Raw genomic sequence first — 20986 nt, 5'->3', positions numbered from 1 at the left:
ATAACTTCCTGACGCAGCTGGTAAGTGAGCCAACCAGGGGAGGTGCCCCACGGGACCTGCTGTTCACAAACAGAGAAGGCCTGGTGGGCGATGTGGTGGTCGGAGGCTGTCTTGGGCTCAGCGACCATGAAATGGTAGAGTTTTCAATTCTAGGAGAGGTAAGGAAGGCGGTCAGCAAGACCGCTACCCTGAACTTTAGAAGGGCGGACTTTGGGCTGTTTGGGAGTCTGGTTAACAGAGTCCCTTGGGAGGCAGTCGTGAAGGGCAAAGGAGTCCAGGAAGGCTGGACGTTATTCAAGGAGGAAATCTTAAAGGCGCAGGAGCAGGCCGTCCCCATGTGCCGTAAGTCGAGCAGGCGGGGGAGAAGACTGGCCCGGCTGAACAGAGAGCTTTGGCTGGAACTCAGGAAAAAAAGGAGAGCTTACCACCTTTGGATGAAGGGGCGGGTGACTCAGGGGCACTACAAGGATGTTGTGAGGTTATGCAGGGAGAAGATCAGAAAGGCAAAGGCCCAGCTAGAACTTAAACTGGCCATCGCCGTTAAAGATAACAAAAAAAGTTTTTATAAATATGTTAGCGACAAAAGGAGGGCCAGGGAGAATCTCCCTCCCTTGTTGGAAACAGAAGGTAACCTTGCCAGAAAGGATGAGGAGAAGGCAGAGGTATTTAATGCCTTCTTTGGCTCAATCTTTAATAGTCAAGCTAGTCATCCTCGGGTTTTTCAGGCCCCTGAGCTGGGAGACGGAGATAGGGTGCAGAGTGAAGTCCCAGTTGTTGAAGAGGTGGCAGTCACTGACCTGCTCCTCCACCTGGATGTGCACAAGTCCATGGGCCCAGATGGGATCCACCCAAGGATAATGAGGGAGCTGGCAGAGGAGCTGGCCAAGCCACTCTCCATTATTTATCAGCAGTCCTGGTCAACCGGGGAGGTCCCGGATGACTGGAAACTAGCAAACGTGACGCCCCTCTACAAGAAGGGTCGGAAGGAGGATCCGGGGAACTACAGGCCTGTCAGCCTGACTTTGGTGCCAGGAAAGGTCATGGAGCAGGTCATCCTGAGTGCCATTATGCAGCAAGTGCGGGACAACCGAGGGATCAGGCCCAGCCAGCATGGGTTTATGAAAGGGAGATCCTGTTTCACTAACCTGGTCTCCTTCTATGACAAGGTGACCCACGTAGTGGATGAGGGGAAGGCTGTGGATGTTGTCTACTTGGACTTTAGTAAGGCCTTTGACACAGTCTCCCACAGCATTCTCCTGGAGAAGCTGGCTGCACACGGCTTGGATGGGTGCACTCTACGCTGGGTTAAAAACTGGCTGGACGGCCAAGCCCAGAGAGTGGTGGTGAATGGAGTCAAATCCAGTTGGCGGCCGGTCACGAGTGGTGTTCGCCAGGGCTCAGTACTGGGGCCGGTCCTGTTCACCATCTTCATTGATGATCTGGTTGAGGGGATTGAGTGCACCCTCAGTAAGTTTGCAGATGACACCAAGTTGGGTGGAAGTGTCGATCTGCTGGAGGGTAGGAAGGCCCTGCAGAGGGACCTGGACAGGCTGGACCGATGGGCCGGGGCCGACTGTATGAGGTTCAACAAGGCTCAGCGCCGGGTCCTGCACTTGGGTTACAACAACCCCACACAACGCTACAGGCTTGGGGAGGAGTGGCTGGAGAGCTGCCGGGCAGAAAAGGACCTGGGGGTGTTGGTTGACAGCCAGCTGAATATGAGCTGGCAGTGTGCCCAGGTGGCCAAGAGGGCCAATGGCATCCTGGCTTGTATCAGCAATAGTGTGGCCAGCAGGACTAGGGAAATGATGGTTCCCCTGTACTGGGCACTGGTGAGGCCGCACCTCGAGTACTGTGTTCAGTGTTGGGCCCCTGACTCCAAGAAGGACATTGAGGTGCTGGAGCGTGTCCAAAGATGAGCAACAAAGCTGGTGAAGGGTGTAGAGCACAAGTCTTATGAGGAGCGGCTGAGAGAACTGGGGTTGTTTAGTCTGGAGAAGAGGAGGCTGAGGGGCGACCTTATTGCTCTCTACAACTACCTGAAAGGAGGTTGTAGCGAGATGGGGGTTGGTCTCTTTTCCCTAGTAACGAGTGATAGAACGAGAGGAAACGGCCTCAAGCTACGCCAGGGGAGGTTTAGGTTAGACATTAGGAAAAACTTCTTCACTGAGAGGCTGGTCAAGCATTGGAACAGGCTAAGCAGGGAAGTGGTTGAGTCTCCATCTCAGGAGGTACTTCAAGAACGGATAGATATGGTACTCGAAGACATGGTATAGATGGACTTGGCAGTGTTAGGTTAACGGTTGGATTCGATGATCTTAAGGGCCTTTTTCAACCTTGACGATTCTATGATTCTATGATTCTCTAGAAACCTGCTTTCCAGCCAGCCGTCCCCCAGCCTGTCCTGGTCCATGGGGTCCTTCCTGCCCAGGGGCAGGGCTGTGTGTTTCCCTTTGTTGAACTTCATGAGGTTCCTCTCTGCCCGGTTCTCCAGCCTGCCCAGGTCCTTCTGAGCAACAGTGCAACTAGCCAGTGTATCAGCCACTCCTCCCAATTTTAGATCATCCACAAACTTGCTCAGGATGCCCTTGGTCCCATCATCCAGGACTGTAATGAAAGGCTGAATAAAATGTGACCCAGTATCAACCCTTGGGCTACTCCACTGGTGATTATCCTCCAGCTGGACTTTGTGCCACTGGGCACAATCCTCTGGGACTCAGTCAGTTTTCAGTCCCTCTCAGTTTCCACTTAGCCAGTCCATACTTGCTCAGCTTGTCTATAGGGGTAGAATGGGAGACAGGCTGACAGCTCCCTGCATCCTCTTTCTTGCTCTGCTTCAAGATAAGGTTTCCATTTGCTTTCTTCCCGTCCTCAGGAACCTCACCAAATCCCCTTGACCTTTCAAACATGATTTCAAGTGGCCTTACAAGGACATCAGCCATCTTCCTCAGCACTCATGAGTGCATCCCCTCAGGCCTCAAGGACTTATGCATGTGCTGTTTGTTTCAATGTTCCCTAAGCTGAGACTCCTGCACCAAGGGTAAGTCTTCCTTGCTCCTTGCCTCTGGTCTTGGGGGCCTGGGATTCCTGAAGGTTGGTCTTACCAGTAAACTCAGAGAAGAACAAGGCATGGAGTACCTTGGCCTCTTCTGTGTTCTCTGTCACCAGGGTCCCACCCCATCTAGCAGCAGGCCCACATTTTCCTGAGCCTTCCTTTTGCTGCTGGCATCATTGTTAAATCCTTTCCTGATGCCCTTCATGTCCAGATGGAATTACCAGGTTGAGATTGAGATGGGCTTTGGCTTTCCTAACACCCTCTCTGAATGCTCGGGAGGTTCTTGGTGCCCTCCAGAAACCTCCTGAGTGTCTTGTGCCCTGCTGTGCTGCCCCTCCGGCAGATGTCCAGCTGGGTAATGTCTGCCATGAGGACCAGGGCCTGCAAATGAGAAGCTGCTTCTACTTGTCTGAAGAAGGCCTCATCTGTTGCTTCTTCCTAATACAGCTGGTCCACAGCAGACACCAACTACAACATTACCCATGGTAATGTTGGTCTGCCCACTAATCTTGATCCATCGGCTCTCATCTGGCTCCTCACCTGTCACTAGGCAGAGCTCCATGCTTTCCTTCTGCTTGCCCACAGACAGGGCACCTTCCCCTCCTCACTGACCTGTCCCATCCTTCCTAAAGAGGCAGCTTCCATCCATGGCCACGCTCCAGTGGTGTGAGCTGTCTGACCATGTCCCTGATACCTAAGTGAGATTACAGCTCAAGAACTGCCCACAGACTCCTAATTCCTCCTGTTTGCTCCCCAAGCCGTCTGCATTCCTGTGCAGGCCCATCAGAGGTGTGCCCAGCCATGCTGATTCCCCACTGAGACTGAGGGCTACTTGACAGGTGCCCACAAACAGCCCTGGTTGTACCCTTTGCTTCACCTCCAACTTTCTGATTCCCTGTGTCCCCCCTCCCGAGTTCTTCCCTTTGGTCATCCTCAATCCCTCTCATTCAAGAAGCCCACCCCTGATTTCCCTTTACCCGCTGGCCCTGGCTTTGCTTGCCTGTTGCCCTCCTTTGGTGTTTCTGGGCTGGCAGCATTGGGAATTCTTACCTTGGTCAGCAAGGCCATTAAACTGCTACCTCCTTTTATTATCCATCATGGCCTTCAATTCCTCATGCTGTCATCTTGTCAGAGGCACCACAGGACAGGGTGAGCCACCTACATGCACACATGAACAGCTGACACAAGGAAGATTCAGTTCATGGGGACCCTGGGAAACCCTGGGATTTGGCCAACAGAAAGCTCATCAAGTTTGACAAGGAGAAGTGGCCAGTCCTGCATCAGGGGAAGAATAACCCCATGTATCAGGGCAAGCTTGGAGCTGACCAGCTGAGGAGTGACCCTGAGGAGAAGGCCGTGGTTGCTACAAGGGATGCAATAGGAGCCAGTGGAGCATGCTGGCCATGAATAAGGCCAGCTGCACACGGGGCTGAATTAGGATGAGCGAGACCACCCAGACAAGGGGAGTTACCTTGACTCAGCGCTGTTGTGGCCACATCTGAAATAATCTGTCCTGGTGTGGGGCTCCATGTTCTGCAGGAGTAGGGAGGAACTGGAGAAGGTCCAGAGGTGGCCTGGCAAGCTGGGCTGAAGGGGCTGAATCACATGGCTTGTGTGGAGAGACCGAGGGACCTGGGCTGCTTTGGCCTCATGACATAGAGGCCAATGGCAAGGTTGTAGTAGCCTGCAATTGCTTGAGAGGTGGTTTCAGGGAGGATGAAGATTTCCTTTGTAGAGGAAACAGCATGAGGAAGGAAAGGCTTTGGAGTCTGAGCCTGGGCATGAGGAAGATGAAATGTCACTTGAAGGGTAGTGGCGTGGTGCAACGGGTCACTGGTGGTGGTGGTGTTTGTCTGTGATCAGCCCGTGGCTTTCTGTTTCAGAGAGAGGTATTGGTACAGGCAGGGACATGGGAGGATGAAAGCACGGTGGGGAAGTGGATCGTGTGTCTACAGCCTGCAGGGAAACAGGCACAGGCGTGGGACAGCGTAGGATGTCCTGGGGTGGAGATGGCCAACGACGACAGCCATACAAGAACTGTTTTTGACAGAGAGATAGGAAGGGATAGATATAAATACCATGAAGGAGCTGATTAAAGAGTTCATTTGACTTCTGAAAGATGGGGCGAGCTTCTAAGTCCCTGAAGCTCAAAGCATCGACGAGATAATTGAGAGGTATCTGAATGAACAAAAAGCAGGGGGAGGGGGGAGCCTGGAGAGCAATGGGAAGGGCAAATGTCCTGCTACCTCTGCTGAGAAGATGCCCTTAGACATGGTCATTTAATCAAGAGAGGTGGGAAGACCTGAAAGATAAGGGAGATTGAATACATAGCGTAATATAATAGATAGAGCAGCCATAATGCAAGTACAGGAGATCAATATTTTTTTCTCCTATGATTAATGCACTCCCTGCAAATTCCCATTCTGGCATGATGGGAAAACCCTGCCACTATATTAAAAGTACTCAATTGTTTCAGCTGGTGAAAATGGGCTCCTATTTTTTTCTCAGTGTTGCAGACACCTCAGGAGGTTCTGGAGATGAATTTGAAATCACTTCTGAAGCGACACGAGCAGGTTAATGCTGCTGAAAAGAGCTGATTGAATCAGCTTCTTCAATGTGTCTTTAAGCTCCTGGTTCCTCAGGCTGTAGATGAGGGGGTTCACTGCTGGAGGCACCACTGAGTACAGAACTGCCACCACCAGATCCAGGGATGGGGAGGAGATGGAGGGAGGCTTCAGGTAGGCAAACATGGCAGTGCTGATAAACAGGGAGACCACGGCCAGGTGAGGGAGGCACGTGGAAAAGGCTTTGTGCTGTCCCTGCTCAGAAGGGATCTTCAGCACAGCCCTGAAGATCTGCACATAGGACACCACAATGAAAACAAAACACCCAAATTCCACAGAGAGACTAACCACAATAAGCCCAACCTCCCTGAGGTAGGAGTGTGAGCAGGAGAGCTTGAGGATGTGGGGGATTTCACAGAAGAACTGGTCCATGGCATTGCCTTGGCAGAGTGGGGGTGAAAACATATTGGCAGTGTGCAGCAGAGAAGTGAGTAAACCACCACCCCAGGCAGCTGCTGCCATGTGGACAGAAGCTCTGCTGCCCAGGAGGGTCCCATAGTGCAGGGGTTTGCAGATGGCAACGTAGCAGTCATAGGACATGATGGTGAGAAGAAAATATTCCCCTACCATCAAGAAGGGAAAGAAAAAGATCTGGGCAGCACATCCCTGGTAGGAGATGGCCCTGGTGTCCCAGAGGGAATTGGCCATGGCTTTGGGGACAGTGGTGGAGATGGATCCCAGGTCAAGGAGGGCGAGGTTGAGGAGGAAGAAATACATGGGGGTGTGGAGGAGTTGTTCACAGACCATGGCAGTGATGATGAGGCCATTGCCCAGGAGGGCAGCCGGGTAGATGCCAAGGAAGAGCCAGAAGTGCAAGAGCTGCAGCTCCTGTGTGTCCATGAATGCCAGGAGGAGGAACTCGGTGATGGAGCTGCCATCGGATGTTTTCTGCCTCTGGGCACAGGGACCTGTGCAAGGAGGAAAAGTCATTGACAAGTTAGGGGAGACTTTTCTGAGCAAAACTAAAAGCCATTTCCTACAGACCCTCCCCTTGCTGCACACAAACACGTATAAACACACACACGTTTCCCTTTTTTAGAAGACCTTCCTTCAGCTCCATGGCTGAAGCTGTGCTTTGGTGCTGGTTGAATGTGCCATGAGGAGCTGGGCCTCTGGCTGCTGAGGTGTCAGCCCTGCTCTGCAGCAGTGAGTTCATGGGAATGGTGGAAGCACGGTCCAGTCCTGGTGTTCAGCTTTGCCAGATGAAACCATCCCTAATGCAGAAGGGCTTGTCAGCATCTGCACTCCCAGTGCTAAGGAATGAGGATTGCAGAAGGCAGACTGAAAGTTTTTTTTAAAAGAGTTTCCGCCCTCTTATTTGAGGACTGTTTTGGGATGTCAGAAACCCTCAGTATTTCTGTTGCACTCAGGGAGAACAGAGCGAATCGTGCAAGGCAAGAGGATTGCCTTTGGGTTAGAGCAGAGTGAGGGGAGCTGGTCTGTCCCTCAGTCTGAGATGTCCTGGCCTTGCACCTTTCTGAGATTGAGGGTGATCACACTGCTATGTTCCTGTGAAAAGCCAGCAGACACTGCTGAGAGCAGAGGGATCCAGTGCAGACCACTAAATGTCCCACCCTTTCTCAAGGTCTCAGCAGCCCACTTCCAGCCAAGGACACACAGGGCTCATTTCACCAACCCAAGAGCATTTCCTTGGCCATTCCATCTCTGTGCTTCTCCATGGGGCTTCCAGGTAACACAAAGATGCTATGGGACAGGTTTGCATTCTGGAGGGCAGCTCACAGCTTGGAAGGATACCTCAAGGAGATGCCTCAGTTTTTTCATGATGGTATCTTGCTAAGGGCAAACCAGCTCGTGCCCCAGCCCCACAGCCTGCATTGTCCACAGCCTCACAGATGAGAGGAAGGCTGGGACACTTGTTCCCATGGACACACCTGCATGAAAGGCCCCACAAGATCAGCGTGTGACTCCGCAGCTGAAACTGCCACCCCCAGAGAGCCTGGCAGCAAGAACAGGACAACAAGAGCACTCACACAGACAAGTGGAGAAAGAAGGAAAAATACAGGGAGGGTCTGGCTGAGAGAGGCCAGGGCAGAGGCAGTCGGGCACTCAGGACAGCGTTACCCTTCCCCAGATGTGCCCGCCACCTCCCAGACACCAACATTGCCGGGCAGCTGCTCTCAGCCCCTGCGCTCTGCAGAGGGAACTGGGCCCGTGGCTGCAGAGCTGCACCGCGGCTCTGCTGGAGCTCTGGCTGCAGAGGAGGTGGTTCACACCTTGGAGCCCCCAGCCCTGAGGGCAGAGGCTTTGGTGGGTGGGAGAGGAGGCAAGGGGGCTTGCTCAGAGGAAGGCGTCTGCATTGGAGGGGATCATACGGAGGTTTCTGAATTCTCCCTCCCACAACTTTGCTCTTTTAAGTTTCCTCTCATTCCCTGATCGTAACCCTGCTGCCTGGAGGTTTTCCTCCTGGGAAGTGATTCCCTGTGCCATGTCTTTTCCCTGTCAGCACTCACAGACCCCCTCCCAACCTCTATGCACTCCCCTTGGCCCTACAGAAACCTGCCTGTTTGCAGGGCACTGGCTGGGCACATGTTCCTGTCGGGAGGTTCAGAAGGGCAGGTCAGAACAGCCCTGATGGTGCAGCAGAGGTGATGCTGGTGCTGTCCCTAGGCAGAGGAGGGGCTGAAGGCACTTTAGGAGGCTGTTAGATGACCTACTGGCCACTCCAAGTTACAGCTCAGGAGTCTCAATGGCTTGTCCAAACTTGACAGGTCCTTTTCTATTTCTCTTTCCCTCCCCAACCCCACCCCTGCTCCTGTTCCCTGCCCTCAGAGTAGGGCACTGAAAACACAGGCTCGGGAAATCTCTTTATAGCAAACTCTGCCTTGACCTTCCTCTTGAAACAGCCCCTTTGAAGTTTCCTGGTGATGATCTGGAGCTGTGAGCAGCCCTGATGCACACAGCACCCTCTCGACAAGAGAAGGACCCTGCCCTGCCAGAAGTTGTTCCTTCCACCCACAGCTTCTTTCCGCAGTGCCATGGGGAGCTGCCAAGGGAGGCTGAGTGCTGACCCTGGCAGACAGCAGAGTCCCTGCCCCGGCACACAGCCCCCTGGGGCACAGGGACCCTGCTCTGAAGGACAGCCCCGGGCACCCCTGGCTGCACACACACAGTCACCCCCTGCAGCCATCCCTGGGAGAAGGCAGCTGTGATGCCCTGTCCCTCTGAGGGCGCAGCAGGGAAGCCCTGCTGTGCAGCACGTCCTTCTCCTCTACACTAGAGAAACTGGGGCAGTCCTCCTGACTGTGGGATGCGCCAGCTTTTGGAGATCTTTCCACCAGCTGCAGATACACTGCCCTTCATGCAGGTACTTACCATGTAGAAGGCTGTGAAGATTTCTCCCCCAGTGAGCTCTCAACTTTCCTTACACCCCAGGCTGCCTTTAAGCTCTCCCTGCCCTGCTCCTCTCCCCTTGGTGCCTACAAGCAGTGCCCTCAGCCCTGCTGCGCTTTGCAGAGCTGCTGCTCGTGGGAAGAGCTGTTTCCCATGAGCTCCCTGTGTCCCAGGAGCCCGGCCCAGCTCAGCAGCAGAGGACCAGCCCAAGGTGGCAATTTCTCTGCCCCCTCTGCGCTCCCTTGCTTTGTCCCTGGGGCTCCAGGGGAAGCTGCTGTGAAACAGGCTGAAGCAATTGCTGATGTTCCCTCCCTCAGCTGGGGAGAGATGCTTAACCTGGAGTTAGGTCTAAATATCAACTTTTCTTGGCCCATCATTAGACAGGACAGCCAGACAGAGGCAGGCAGGGCTCCCCTTTACCCCTGCTGAGGGAAGGGATGCAACTGAGTCAGTCAAGGCATCCTCTCCATGGTTTGTAGTCCTGGGGCTGGCAGGGGACTCTGCTCCCTCCCATGCACACCACCAACCCACAGGAGGTGGGATTTCTCTTGCCTCTGTTCAGGTGGGCATTAAAGAGGCACCTGCGTGTGAGCTCCTTGCCTCAGCTCCCATGGTAATTAATGGTGGTGGAGGCCAGGAGTGAGCTGTTCAGGTGCAAATGTGTGGTCACAGTTGAGGTGCTAGAGGTGGTCAAAGATAGGTGCAGGCAATACAGGCAGATCGAAGATAGGTGCAGGCAGATGTAGAGACAGGACAACATCTGGGGTCATCTTCTTGGAGGCTCTTGGGAGTTTCCTTTGAACAACTAAAATGACAACAGCTGATGTGCAAATTAAGGGCAACTGAACCCCGCCCTACTCATTATGTTCAGGGCAGCCTATGGAGGTATTCCTATGATGGAATGGAGTCATGTGCCATAGGGAGAGCTCAGGCTCTCTCTTTCTCTTCTCCATGAGCTGTATTTACTAGGCCTCCACTCACTGTGTTGGCAGTTGCCTCATGCTCATCCCCGCATTGCCTTACAGAATTCTGGGTGTCGACTCAATCTAATTTTCAAACCCAGGCCCACAGAGCAACCTGAGACGCCAGGGCCGGCAGCGACAGCACAGCACCTACAGGAAAGCAATTCCCATTCAGGGCGGGTGTGTGACAGACACCCCTGACAGCATCGCAGCAAGTGGGATTTGGCGCCTGTGTGCCATTGGCTGATGCCATCAGTCAGAGGCATCAGCCATCAGGTGCCATCAGAGAAGCGAGGTCTGTCCCTTCTCTACACAACAGCTGCCTGCATTGCATGAACACAGAGCACCCTGCACCGGGGTCTTGACTCACTCCCTTGGTGATTCCATCAAGGAACAGGCCAATCATGTTAACAGCATGCCTGGGTACATCTTGTCTTCAAGGACAACATAATCCAAGCACTGACGTGGTTCATCTCAAAACTTAAGTGAAACTCCAAAGGGAATCCAAGGGCATTAAGATGAGCTGTTGCTACTTCAGGAGGAGCTAAGGAAGAGTCAGAAATACTGTGAGACCACTGCTAAATTTAGTAAGAGTAGGTGTAGATAGATCGGAGATACTCTACATCCTCTTTGCCTCAGTTACCACCAGCGAGGCCTCCCGGGCCTCGGTGCTTTGAGGCAGGATGCTGGAGGAGGGCAACTAGCAGTGGATGGGGATCAAGCCAGGGGTTCCTTGAGCAAACTGCACCCTTACCAGTCCATGGGACTGGAGGGGCTGCATGCAAGGGTGCTGAGAGACTGTTTTTCACCGCTGGGTCATTGCAATTCGAGTAAGAAAGGCAGTCAGACTCTGCGAGGTATCGTTTAACATGCTGTTCATAAGCACTAACAGTATGAAGAGAGAATCATGCAGATAATCTTAGGTCCCTTTTAGATGGTGGGAACCCCAGGTGGTGTAGCATCAAACAGGCCTCTGACCCACACACAGCATGCCATGCGCACCCCACCCATAGAAGCTAATTCCCCTCTTTTGATCATTCAAGCTACTGTAGGCATTTATTACAAAAGAAGAACTCTTTCCATCATCTCTACAGTCTAACAGAAATGATGTTCTCATGAGAACTCCTTGCTGCATTGTTAGACACAGGCAAGGCCAGGTGTAAGGGCAGTACTGAGTGGGAGCTGCCTGCAGGCTCCTCTGTGACAATGAGTTGCTGAAGTTGTCCTGCGGCCAAAGGCTCCGTTCTGCACGGCACAGGCGTGAAGGCCAGGCTGTACGTGCAGCGCAGCACAGCTCGCTGTCCAATGGTCTTCTGGTCAGGGTCACTGCTCAGGTTTCCCTGTGAGAAGTCTGCACTCCACCCAGGTGCCACAGCTGAGCTGTGGAGGAGGAGGTGGATCAGAGCCAGGAGGAGGTGGATCAGAGGCAGGAGGAGCTGGAGCCCTGTGGCTTGTCACACAACTGTGACGGTTTTGGATGAAATGAGATGTGGTGGGACAGCTTGCTCACGTGGGGTTCTGCAGTGGAGGAATACAGGCTCTGCTGGAGAGACTGGCAAGGAGGATGAGGATGGGGGATGCCCCCTGTGTTCTCTTCCTGTGGAGGAGGACAACGAGCAGTGGATGGGAATCAACTTAAGGGTTACTTGAGCGAACTCAAGCAAAAAGGAGATGGGTGTTTTGACCAGGTCCCTGAACACAAGTATTGGTATGCCATGACACCTGAGATTCCACTTTTGGGTCCAGAGGAGCATGATGCCCCTTGAGGTGTCCTGGAATATCTCCTGACCCAGGTGATGCTTTAGGCTGAGAAGAGAATCAAAACACCACCTCTGACTGCAGTGATTTCACCTTCAGTGCTGATCTACAGGGCAGGTGGAGGGACTTCAGACCTTCCAGGCATGCTGCTGAAGGATGAGGTCTTGAGATCCAAAAGGAAGATAATGGTGTTGTATCAGTGTCCGTCTCGTAAATCTTTGGCCTGCTTTGTGCTTTTCACCAGTTTGGGATCTGTCCCTTGACATTTTTTTGATAAAAAAGTAAACTCCTCTCGCACACACTTGAAATAAGGATGAAAGAGAGCAGAAATGAATTAGGGGCAACATTGTCTAAGAGGTGTTACCATGAAATGATAACAAAGAGCTCGCAATGAGAGAAAAAACATTGTTCTAAAAACTTCATGCCAAGGGCTAAATTCTGTTAAGTTATAGCTGTCTTGTCAAGTAAGAATGAAGGAGAGGAATAAAAGTAAAGAAATTAAGTATATCATCATCAAGAAGGAGAAAAGAAATTTTAGAGCATGCTACTGTTACTGTTTTTAGTGAAAATAGAAATAAGTCCATAATGTAGCCGCTAAGCCCCCAGCCAGCTGCTCGCTCGCTCCCCTCTCCTGAGGGATGTCCTGGTTTCAGCTGGGATAGTGTTAATTTTCTTCCTAGCAGCTGGTAGAGTGCTGTGTTTTGGATTTAGGATGAGAATAATGTTGATAACACACTGATGTTTTCGTTGTTGCTAAGTAGTGCTTCCACTGGTCAAGGACTTTTCAGCTTCCCATGCTCTGCCGGGTGCACAAGAAGCTGGGAGGGGGCACAGCCAGGACAGCTGACCCAGACTGGCCAAAGGACTATTCCATACCATATGACGTCATGCTCAGTATAGAAACTGGGGGAGTTATCTGGGGGGCAACGATCGCTGCTCAGGGCATCGGTCGGTGGGTGGTGAGCAATTGTATAGTGTATCACTTCCTTTGGTTATTATTACGGTATTGTTATCATGATACTATTATTACTACTAATACTGCTCTTCTATTTTATTTTCCTTCAACTATTAAACTGTTCTTATCTCAACCCATGAGTTTTCTCCCTTTTACCCTTCCAAGTCTCTGCCCCATCCCCCCAAGGTGGGGTGAGTGAGCGAGCAGCTGTGTGGTACATGACAGTACTATGTGGTGCTTAAACAAGGGGATCAAAGGGTTCAAGACAATGACAGACATGATTTGAATGTGCTAGACTGAATTTGAAGGTGTCATGGGTTTTAGCTCTTGATTGGCAGGCTCCGGTCCTTGCAATAGGCCTTGCTTCCCTTCCTGTATATTACAGTCTCGTGCTCGTTAGTGGCTACTTTTTGCTTTCACTATTCCTTCTTGCGGTATCCTTTTACCTCTTCCTTCTTCATCCTGGTGCCTCCTGGTGCCTCCTGCTCTTCGTGCTCCTGTTGCCTCCCGTTGCCTCCTGATGCTTTTTTCTTCTCTTCCTCCACACCCTCCTGCAGCCTTCTCTTCCCTCCTCTTCCATCCTCGTGCCTACCTCTCCTCTTCCTCTTGCCTCTTCCTACTCATCCCACTATTCTTCTTCCTCCTCTTTTCTCCTCTTTTAGCCTGCTCTCTTTTCCTCATCCTCCTCCTCTTGCATCCCATTGCCTCCTCTTGCCTTGTCGTGGTTTAACCCCAGCTAGCAACTAAGGACCACAGAGCCGCTCCCTCACTCCCCACCAGTGGGATGGGGGAGAGAATCAGAAGGGTAAAAGGGAGAAAACTTGTGGGTTGAGATAAGAACAGTTTAATAATTGAAGAAAAATAAAATAGAACTGTTAAATAGGTAAAACAAAAGCTGCACACGCAAACAAAGCAGAAAAAGGAATTCATTCACTACATCCCATCAGCAGGCAGGTCTTCAGAGGCATCCCCAGGAAAGGAGGGCTCCACCAAGCGAAACAGTTACTTGGGAAGACAAACACCATCACGCCGAACGACCCCCCTTTCCATCTTCTTCCCCCAGTTTCTATACTGAGCATGACGTCATATGGTATGGAATAGCCCTTTGGCCAGTCTGGGTCAGCTGTCCTGGCTGTGCCCCCTCCCAGCTTCTTGTGCACCTGGCAGAGCGTGGGAAGCTGAAAAGTCCTTGACCAGTGTGAGCACTACTGAGCAGCTATTTAGCAACAGCATAGCACTACTTAGCAAGAACCAAAACATCAGTCAATCAACATTATTCTCATCCTAAACACAAAACACAGCACTACACCATCTACTAAGAAGAAAATTGACTATCCAGGCTGAACACAGGAAATGCCTCCTCCTCCAATTCCATCTTCTTTCCTCTTCTTCCCACCTCTTCCCTCAACCTTTTCCTTTTTCTTGACTCCTGTGCCTACTACTTTTTTGCCTTCTGCCCTACTGTAAAATCCTCTTGCCTCCCTTTGCCTCCTCATGCTTCCTTCTCCTTCTTTCTCTCCTACCCCTCTTCTGCCTTTGTGTTGCTCTCTCTTGCCTCCTCCTCTTCCTGTTCCTCTTGATCCCCGTTAAATCATGATGCTTTTTCCTTCTCTTCCTCCACAGCCTCCTGAAGCCTCCTCTTCCCTCCTCTGCCATCCTACGGACTACTTCTCTTCCTCTTGCCTTTTCCTACTCAGCCTCCCTTGCCTCTTCCTCCTCTTTGCTCCTCTCTAAGCCTCCTCTCTTTGCCTCCTTCTTTTCACGCCTCCCATTGCCTCCTATTGCCTCCTCCTCCTCACGCCTCTTCTGCCCTCCTCGCGCCTCCTCCTTTTCCGCTTTTGCTTGCCTCCTCCTTCTTTTGCTTTCTGGCCTGCTCTCACCTCCTCGCGCCTCCTCTTTTGCCCTCCTCCTGCTCTCGCCCATTGCCTCCTCCTCCGCCTCCTCTTGCCTCCTGCTACCTCACCTCGCATCCTCGCCTCTCCTCCTTTTCCGCTTTTGCTTGCCTCCTCCTCCTTTACCTTCTGCCTCCTGCTCTGCCCTCCTCTTGCCTCTCCTTTTTGACTCCGCCTCGCGCCTCCTTGCGCCTCTTGGGCCATCCTGCTGCCTCCTCCTCGCGCCTCCTCCTGCCGCCTCACCTTGCCTCCTCTTGCCTTTCCCTTCTCTTTTGCTGCAGCCTCCGACCACCTCCTCTTCCCACACCTTGCCTCCTCTTGCCTCAGTCTCCTCCTCCTCCTCTTTTCTTCACCTCACACCCTTTTGCCTTCTCCTTTGCCTCCTTCTCTTCCTCTTCCTCCTACTCCTTCCTCTTACGGCCGCTTGCCTTTGCCTCCTCCTGCTTTCTCCCATTGCCTCCTCTTCCATACTCCTCCTCTTCTTGCCTCCTACGGCACCTTCGCGCCTCCTCCTCTTTGGCCTCCTCTTGCCTCCTCCTCCTTCTTCTCCTCTTCCCTCCTCCTCCTTTACCTCCTCTCTCCTGCTCTGCCCTCTTCGCCCCTCTACTTTTGCCCTGCCCCGGTGCCTCCTCTTCCCTCCCTTGCCTCCTCCTCCCTTGGGTCTTGCCTCCTTTTGCCTCCTGCTGCCTCTGCCTCCTAACACCCCTCTGCCTTTCTCTTCCCTCCTCTTCACACGCTCTTCTTCTCCACCTCACACGCCTCCTCTCCTCAACTCTGGACGCCTCTTGCCTCCTCTGGCCTCCACTTCCTCAGCCTCCTCTTCTTTCCTCTGCCTTCCTCCTCCTCCTCCTGCTCCTCCTTTGCACCTCACCTTGCCTCCTCTTGCCTTTCTCTTCTCTTCTACTGCAGCCTCCGACCGCCTCCTCTTCCCACACCTTGCCTCCTCTTGCCTCAGTCTCCTCCTCCTCCTCTTTTCTTCACCTCACACCCTTTTGCTTTCTCCTTTGCCTCCTTCTCTTCCTCTTCCTTCTACTCCTTCCTCTTACGGCCGCTTGCCTTTGCCTCCTCCTGCTTTCTCCCATTGCCTCCTCTTCCATAGTCCTCTTCTCCCTACCACCCTTGTTCTTACTGTTACACTCACTGGTGTGGGGGGGTGAGGATTCAAGTGCAGCTCAGACACCAACGCTGCGTGTGCTGCCATGCACATATGACCATGGAGGAAAAGCATCCAGCTCGCACCCTGTTCACCTGTGGGGCTCTGGGGACTGCAGTGTGTGCGGCTGGCACTGATCTCACCCTCCCTTCAGGACATAACAAATTCAGGAGAGTTGACTCTGTCCTCGGGAGGTCCTGCTGGGCTGCAGGCTGCCCTCCCGTAGGGTACAGCTCTCCCAGGGCATCGCTATGTTTTTCAGGAGCCTTGTGGAGAAGACACCTCGGTGCTAAGGCCATTGAGATGCTGGTGGGTGGCTGCATGTGGGCAGCTGTAATGAGTCTTCTGTGTCCCTGGTTGGGAGGGCAGAGCTGAGATCCTCCTAAGGTGCGATGAGATGGGGTGAGGGCTTTGGGAATCTGCACTTGGAAACTGGATTCCCCTGCTCCCAGCACTGGCCTCTTTCTTTTGGGGGAAGTCTCATGTGCGATAGTCCTCCAGGTGGAAGAGCTGCCAGCACAGGGCAGCTGAGAGCAGGGCTGATGGACAGAGCGGCTGTCCTCGCTCTGCACTTGGGTCTTGCACTTGGGTCACAACAACCCCATGCAATGCTACAGGCTGGGGGAAGAGTGGCTGGAGAGCTGCCTGGCGGAAAAGGACCTGGGGGTGTTGGTCGACAGCTGCCTGAACATGAGCCAGCAGTGTGCTCAGGTGGCCAAGAGGGCCAATGGCATCCTGGCTTGTTTCAGGAATTGTGTGGCCAGCAGGACCAGGGAGATGGTAGTGCCCTCTACTCGGCACTGGTGAGGCCGCACCTCAAACCCTGTGTGCAGTGTTGGGCCCCTCACTACAGGAAGGACATCGAGGTGCTGGTGCGTGTCCAAAGAAGGGCAACGAAATTGGTGAAGGGTCTAGAGCACAAGTCTTATGAGGAGTGGCTGAGGGAGCTGGGGTTGTTTAGCCTGGAGAAGAGGAGGCTGAGGGGAGACCTTATTGCTCTCTACAACTACCTGAAAGGAGGTTGTAGCCAGGTGGGGGCCAGTCTCTTATCCCAAGTAACAAGTGATAGGATGATAGGAAACGGCCTCAAGCTGTGCCACCACAGATTTAGGTTGGGTATTAGGAAAAACTTTTTCACTGAAAGGGTAGTCAGGCTTTGGAACAGGCTGCCCAGGGATGTGGTTGAGTCTCCATCCCTGGAGGTATTTAAAAGATGGGTAGATGTGCTGCTTGAGGACATGGTTTAGTGGTGGACTTGACAGCGCTAGGTTAACGGTTGGACTCGATGATCTAAAGGGTCTTTTCCAACCTTAACGATTCGATGATTCTATGAAAACAAATTTCCCATTTTTTCTGCTCTGCAGTAGAGTGATTTTGAAGTGACAATGCTGAAAATGTCTGTGATATCACAAGTGGATTTAATGTGCAGTCACTCTGAGTTCCTATTTACCCACTGCTGTAGGGCAGGACTGACCCCTGCAGAGCCCCCAGCAGAGCCTCCTGCTCCCTGGGGCACCCTCAGCCAGCACCAACCAGAGCTTATGAAAGGGACCTGCCAAAGACCTTCCTGAATGGAGAGAGAGACTTTTTGGGAGGAGGGGTTCTATGAGAAATGTCTTTTATTTTGCTCAGAGAAATCTCTCCTAACTTTTCGCTGTCTTTGTCCTCTAGTACAGTCCTCCATGCCCAGAGGCAGCAGATGCCCAACAGCAGCTCCATCACCCAGTTCCTCCTCCTGGCATTCACAGACACACAGGAGCTGCAGCTCTTGCACTTCTGGCTCTTCCTGGGCATCTACCTGGCTGCCCTCCTGGGCAATGGCCTCATCATCACCACTGTAGGCTGCAACCACCGCCTCCACACCCCCATGTACTTCTTCCTCCTTAACCTCTCTGTTCTTGACCTGGGCTGCATCTCCACCACTGTCCCCAAATCCATGGCCAATTCCCTCTGGGACATCAGGGCCATCTCCTACACAGGATGTGCTGTCCAAGTCTTCCTGTTTTTCTTTTTGATTTCAGCAGAGTTTTGTCCCCTCACCATCATGGCCTATGACCGCTACGTGGGCATCTGCAAACCCCTGCACTATGGAACCCTCCTGGGCAGCAGAGCTTGTGTCCACATGGCAGCAGCTGCCTGGGGCACTGGGTTCCTCTATGCTCTCCTGCACACTGCCAATACACTTTCACTATCCCTCTGCCGAGGCAATGCTGTGGACCAGTTCTTCTGTGAAATCCCCCACATCCTCAAGCTCTCCTGCCCAGATGCCTACCTCAGGGAGATTGGGCTTCTTGTGGTTAGTGACTTTGTGGCCTTTGTGTGTTTTGTTTTCATTGTGCTGTCCTACGTGCAGAACATCAAGGCTGTACTGAGGTTTCCCTCTGAGCAGAAAAGGCACAAAGCCTTTTCCATGTGCCTCCCTCACTTGGCTGTGGTCTCTCTGTATGTCACTTCTGGCACGTTTGCCTACCTGAAGCCCCACTCCATCTCCTCCCCATCCCTGGGTCTCGTGGTGGCAGTGCTGTACGCAGTGGTGCCTCCAGCAGTGAACCCCCTCATCTACAGCATGAGGAACCGGGAGCTCAAGGGCACCTTATGGAAACTGATCCAATGGGTGCTGTTTCAATGACAATAACCTGCCTCTGCTCCTCTACATGTTTCCCAGACCAAGAGTCTGTTTTTTTCACTCATGATAATTCTTCATAGAGATACTTTTCTGGGTTTATCCTGCTTCTGTGGAGGTTTGATCCTGTTGTGTCTGACCCTTGCACAACACTGTCTCAAATGTGGCCTGTCAGATTGCAGCTCTTCTATTAAAGGTGATCTCCTGGGTGCAGTGACTGAAGGCTGGGCTCTTCTTCCAAGGTTGCTTCCAAGAAAATGTCCAAGGAATTGGCCTTTTAAAATTTCTGTTCTTGCGTTCTCAGTGGTTTTGGGGTTAAATGCATGGTAACACTGGTTTCCATTGGATCAAAAGTCCTGGTTGTAAAGGCTCTCTTCTTGGCAATGGCAGTGGAGATGGTCCATCAGCTCCCCATTATTACCTCAGGTTGCTTCATGTCTGACAGGACTGATGGCATGTACCAGACACTCTGGAAATGAATTTGGAGGGGTCAGGAGACGATGGGGATTCATCACATAACTCAGGTGGGGCTGGAATGAATGCAGACTCAGAAGGTGAAATGTCATCAAGGGTAAAAAGTCCTCCAAAAGTAAAGCTCTAAATTGATGTATCCACGAAGAAGGACTCTGCAGTGCCATGGGAGTCAGTGGGGACTCAGCAGGCACAGGGAAGGGAGAGTGGAGAGCTGCAGAAGCTGCTTGAGGACCCCCAGGGCCAGGACTCTGGAAAATTGTTGCAGACCAGTCCCACACACTGGCCATTTCCATCTCTGGCCATACACCCCAGCCCTCAGGAGGGACCTTTGCTGCATGGTCACCCCCATCCTCCTCTGGGGCTCAGTCATACTTAACCCCATTGCCATTATTAATAAAATGGAAACTCATTTCCTACTGACACTCGTTTCACACCAAAATCCACAGCTCTTGCCACAGCTGGACTCTCAGCCAAGCCCGCTCTCAGACAGCTCCAGCTGGATCAGCTGCTTATCGCCTTGTCATGAAAAATATTGAAAATTTCCATTGAATGAGATCCCAAGTCAGAGGATTGGTTTACATTCTGTTTACAGCCCAAAGCACCCCATGCTCTGCAGATATCTCATTGCCTTATCTCTGGCCAGAAACTTCCTCATTTCAACATCTGACTATTGCCTATTATTCTCCTGCCATACAATATGTTTACAAGACCTCCCCATGGGGACTGGCAGGTCACAATGAGGGTCCCAAGGCCTTCCCTTCTGCACATTGAACAAGGCCCTTTCCTCCACTTTCTCCTCCCAGGCAAATGCTCCAGCCCCTGAGCAGCTCAGTGACTCTCCACTCAACTCGCTGCCAGTTACCAACACCTCCCTTGCTGTGCTGGTGATCTCTGGCCAAGAGCCCAGCAGCCCCACAGGCGCTCCCTCCCTCCTCCCCTTCCCCAGTGGGGGCCCAAAAATGGAAACGGTTGTGTACAGGTGGTCTAAGGAGCGATGAGCAGGGGGAGACAATCACTGCCCTCACTCTTTTGGTGAGACTCCAGGACTCTGCTGGCTGCCTTGGCTACCAGGTCGTACCAGACTGTAATGGCCTAACGTGGGTACAAGGCTATCGAGGGAGACCATGCCAAAAGCCTTGCTGGAGTGGAGGTAAAGGACATCCACTGTTCTCCCCTCGTGCATAAAAGCAGTTCCTTCATCAGGAAGGCCATCAGGTTGGTGAGGCAGGATTTACCCTTGGCTAATCCATGCTGACTGCATTTGGACACCTGCTGCTCTTTGAGGTGCCCAGCAATGTCCCCCAAGAGCACTCAGGGGAAGGCTCACTCCTCCCCCAAGTGAGCTTGTACAGCCTGGCGTTCCCGGGGTTGCACTTTTGGCCTCTTTCAACGATGGCTGCAACATTGGCTTGTCCTCACTCCCAAGAGACCTCTACCAGTCCCGTGGCCTTTCAAAAGGGGTATTCCAATGAAATATCAAACTTCCAGTGTCACTTCATTACCACTATTCTGCTCGTTATATGGTGTATTGAATTTAAATTAAAATTAAAATTAAATTGAATTTATTAAAAGAAATTAAAATTATTTATGTAAATTTAATTTTTATCTTTCATATATTTTCACCTTTCTTGATAGAAGAACCGTTTCTAATGTCATCTTTTCACAGGCACACTGCCTAGACAAAAGCCCTTTCCCTTAATCTCCTGTTTTCTCCTCCCCTTACTCTTGGTTCATTCAGATTCCTCTCACCCATCCAGTTGCTGCTTTGGCATCAGGGACTTAAAAGTTTTCCTCTCTTTCAGAGGTCTAATTGTCTCCTTAGCCAACTCTTTAATTATGTTTATATCTCTCTTCTTTGGATCTGCCTACCTGAAATAGTTCTCCTAAGATTATCCCCTGTAGAAAGGCAACCTCATTAGAGGCAGCTTGCACTTAGCAGATGCTTGCAGAGTCGGTTTTCTTTATGGAACTTGACCATGCTTGACTTTTCCTTTGCTTGCAAATAGGAAAAACCCTTCTGTGCCTGTGTGCAGCCAGGTCTCTAAGGAGAGCAGGGGGGAGATGGTGCAAAGGAGCTGTACCATCCAGCTGCAGAGATCAGTGGAGAAGTCTGCTGTAAGGAAAGGTCCCAGGTGGGCA

This window comes from Platalea leucorodia, assembly GCF_965183815.1.
Source record: "Platalea leucorodia genome assembly, contig: HAP1_HAP1_SCAFFOLD_205, whole genome shotgun sequence".
Taxonomy (NCBI): domain Eukaryota; kingdom Metazoa; phylum Chordata; class Aves; order Pelecaniformes; family Threskiornithidae; genus Platalea; species Platalea leucorodia.
This window is presented reverse-complemented; position numbering follows the sequence as displayed.